At 55.7% G+C, this 4,191-nt stretch overlaps 1 pseudogene; it reads left to right on the top strand.

Moving 5' to 3' along the window:
* Window positions 1-4,191, top strand: part of LOC143187947 (large subunit ribosomal RNA) — a 7,980-nt pseudogene continuing 3,789 nt past the window's right edge.

Raw genomic sequence — 4,191 nt, 5'->3', positions numbered from 1 at the left:
CGACCTCAGAGTAGGCGAGATTACCCGCTGAATTTAAGCATATTACTAAGCGGAGGAAAAGAAACTAACAAGGATTTCCTTAGTAGCGGCGAGCGAACAGGAAAGAGCCCAGCACTGAATCCCGCGGTACTGCCGCAGGGAAATGTAGTGTTCGGGAGGATCCGTTTATCCCGTGACGTTGCATCGCGTCCAAGTCCATCTTGAATGGGGCCATTTACCCATAGAGGGTGCCAGGCCCGTAGCGACCGGTGCGCGTCTCGGGAGGGTCTCTCCTTAGAGTCGGGTTGCTTGAGAATGCAGCCCTAAGTGGGTGGTAAACTCCATCTAAGGCTAAATACAACCACGAGACCGATAGCGAACAAGTACCGTGAGGGAAAGTTGAAAAGAACTTTGAAGAGAGAGTTCAAGAGTACGTGAAACCGTTCAGGGGTAAACCTGAGAAACCCAAAAGTTCGAAAGGGGAGATTCATCGTCGACAAATGCTGGCTCCCGTTGGTGCGCGAAACCCCGAAAGGGGTGTCCGTCGCTTTTCCGCAAGGAGGGCGCACGGATGTTACGGCCAACGGCGAACGTTCCGGCTACGTAGACGTGCACTTCTCCCCTAGTAGGACGTCGCGACCCGTTGCGTGTCGGTCTACGGCCCGGGCGGTTAGACCGTTGCGTCGCCTTGTGCGTGCGCGACGGACCCTCGGTGACCCGACCGGCTGCGCGACGGTGTTCCCCCAGATGGTATCGGGCCGCAACCAGTCTTCTCATTCGAACGGTGCGTCAGGCCCGCCGCAAGCTCGGTCAGCTTTGTTTGCCCTGTGGTACGGACGTCTTTCCCGTTCACGGGCCTGGCCAGCTGTTAGCCGGCGGAGCCCTCGGACTGGCCAAGCTTTGAATTACCTGTCGGCGGCGCTATTGCTTTGGGTACTCTCAGGACCCGTCTTGAAACACGGACCAAGGAGCCTAACATGTGCGCGAGTCATTGGGATGAGTAAACCTAAAGGCGAAATGAAAGTGAAGGTCGTCCTTTGCGTCGGCCGAGGGAGGATGGGCGCTGCATAGTGCTCCGCACTCCCGGGGCGTCTCGTTCTCATTGCGAGAAGAGGCGCACCTAGAGCGTACACGTTGGTACCCGAAAGATGGTGAACTATGCCTGGTCAGGACGAAGTCAGGGGAAACCCTGATGGAGGTCCGTAGCGATTCTGACGTGCAAATCGATCGCTGGAACTAGGTATAGGGGCGAAAGACTAATCAAACCATCTAGTAGCTGGTTCCCTCCGAAGTTTCCCTCAGGATAGCTGGCACTCACTCCTCCGTTCCTTCGGGGACGCGTCGAGTCTCATCTGGTAAAGCGAATGATTAGAGGCCTTGGGGCCGAAACGACCTCAACCTATTCTCAAACTTTAAATGGGTGAGATCTCTGGCTTGCTTGGTTCATTGAAGCCACGAGATTTCGGATTAGAGTGCCAAGTGGGCCAATTTTGGTAAGCAGAACTGGCGCTGTGGGATGAACCAAACGCAGAGTTAAGGCGCCTAAGTCGACGTTTATGGGATACCATGAAAGGCGTTGGTTGCTTAAGACAGCAGGACGGTGGCCATGGAAGTCGGAATCCGCTAAGGAGTGTGTAACAACTCACCTGCCGAAGCAACTAGCCCTGAAAATGGATGGCGCTGAAGCGTCGCGCCTATACTCTGCCGTCAGCGGCAAGTGGGGAGGGACGGTGCCATTACTGGTGACCGTCCTCCATGAAGCCCTGACGAGTAGGAGGGTCGCGGCGGTGTGCGCAGAAGGGTCTGGGCGTGAGCCTGCCTGGAGCCGCCGTCGGTGCAGATCTTGGTGGTAGTAGCAAATACTCTAGCGAGACCCTGGAGGACTGACGTGGAGAAGGGTTTCGTGTGAACAGCCGTTGCACACGAGTCAGTCGATCCTAAGCCCTAAGAGAAATCCTATGCAAATGTGGTGTCCTAAAATCAATGTCTGCAAACATATTATTATACAAAGAGATAAATTGAAAGATAAAAAAAAGAGACACACACACGTTGGGCGAAAGGGAATCCGGTTGCTATTCCGGAACCCGGCAGCGGAACCGTTTAACATCCGGGCCCTCATTGAGTGTTCGTCGGGGTAACCCAAAATGACCTGGAGAAGCCGTCGGGAGATCTGGGAAGAGTTTTCTTTTCTGTATAAGCGTTCGAGTTCCCTGGAAACTTCTAGCAAGGAGATAGGGTTCGGAACGCGAAGAGCACCGCAGTTGCTGCGGTGTCTGGATATTCCCCTCGGACCTTGAAAATCCAGGAGAGGGCCACGGGAGGTCTCGCGCCGGTTCGTACCCATATCCGCAGCAGGTCTCCAAGGTCAAGAGCCTCTAGTCGATAGATTAATGTAGGTAAGGGAAGTCGGCAAATTGGATCCGTAACTTCGGAATAAGGATTGGCTCTGAGGAGCGGGGCGTGTCGGGCTTGGTCGGGAAGCGGGTCTGGCTGACGTGCCGGGCCTGGGCGAGGTGAAGGGTCTTAGACTTCGGTCGACGTCCTGGGATCCGAACTCGGTCCCGTGCCTTGGCCTCCCGCGGATCTTCCTTGCTGCGAGGCTTCCGCGTCGGTTCAGCCGTCGCGTGTCGTTTCTTCGGCCGCCATTCAACGCTCGGCTCAGAACTGGCACGGACCAGGGGAATCCGACTGTCTAATTAAAACAAAGCATTGCGATGGCCCCCGCGGGTGTTGACGCAATGTGATTTCTGCCCAGTGCTCTGAATGTCAACGTGAAGAAATTCAAAAAAGCGCGGGTAAACGGTGAGGCCGTCGTTTGAGGTGTCGGGCGTGTGTCACTCACGACTAGTATCCGAGACGAGTCCTCTTTGCAGACCACACGCCGTTTACCCCTAAAACTGGTCGTTGCCTGCCCAATCCCACATCCGTGGGCAACGGATGGCGCGGCCAGTAACTAGATGTGTGGTAGAGGTTCGCGGTAAGCGTCCTCGGCGGTAACTCATCAAACGTGGCTTGGGAAGCCTTGCCGACATGAGTATCTTGGGGGAGGGGGAGCCCCACCGTGCTGGCTAACGGTGCCCCCTCATCGGTGTTGGCCTCTGAGGGGCAGCTGGCTTCGAGAGGACAGGATTACAGGGATCTCGTGCCATAAGTGACGCGCATGTGCCCTTAAGGGGGGGACACTTCGGTGTACCTCCCCAGACGCAGCCCACAGGGCGTTTGAGGTGTCGGAGGATCGGCATTGAGCCGACCGCTAGTATCCGAGCCCTGCCGGTATCAGTCGTCTGGCGGTGCCGCCTGCCGTACCAGCGCGCAAAGTCAGAGGAGTAGGGCGGTGTCTGAGCTTCCTACGTTTGAAGGGTGTGATTGTCCGGTGGTACGCAGAGTTCCGCCTTAACGTGCCATGTAAGGGAGAATCCCCGGTTTGCACCCCTAGTCTAGCGTAATAAGGATGCCGGCATCGCAGCAACACCCGCCGGGAATACGGCTGGGGGGTCTGACCAACCCCCCAGACCCCCCGGTGGCGGTCGTCCCTATGACTCTCTTAAGGTAGCCAAATGCCTCGTCATCTAATTAGTGACGCGCATGAATGGATTAACGAGATTCCCTCTGTCCCTATCTACTTTGTGCACGGCTGGAAAGTGTACAGGGACGGTACATCCAGTGATCACAGGATCCTGGAGACGAGACTCGACCTCGGCGGAGAGCGGCGACGGACTCCACCCACAAAGCCAAGGTATAACACAAGAAAGGCTAACTGGGACAAGTTCCAGAAGGCACTCTTGGAAGCAAAAACACCACTCAGCAGACTCCCACTAAATAATCGGGAAGATGTTGAGAGACTCGCCGAAGGAATCGAGCGTATGATAATCGCGGCGTGCGAGCAGGCCATGCCCGAAAAGCAGTGGCACCAGAAATCAGTTCCATGGTGGACTAAGGAATTGACGAGTATGAAAAGAGCGACGTACAAGGCTCGACGTAACTATCAGCATACGGAAGACCCGATTAGGAAGGAGGAGCGCAAGGTGGAGTATCGACGGCTCAGAAGGGCCTATACAAAGAAGGTGACAGCTGAGAAAAACAGAAGCTGGCGCAAGTTCGTGACAGAGGAGGGAAGGAAAGCACCATGGGGCGTGCCGACAAAAGCAACTCTTGGTAAACTCAGGAGAGAGGAGGCAACCCCGACCATTGAGTTAAAACACGGAGGGTATA

The sequence above is a fragment of the Calliopsis andreniformis genome, unplaced genomic scaffold (assembly GCF_051401765.1).
Source record: "Calliopsis andreniformis isolate RMS-2024a unplaced genomic scaffold, iyCalAndr_principal scaffold0419, whole genome shotgun sequence".
NCBI lineage: Eukaryota > Metazoa > Arthropoda > Insecta > Hymenoptera > Andrenidae > Calliopsis > Calliopsis andreniformis.
The sequence above is the reverse complement of the archived record's forward strand: the minus strand, read 5'-3'. Positions and strand labels throughout refer to the sequence as shown.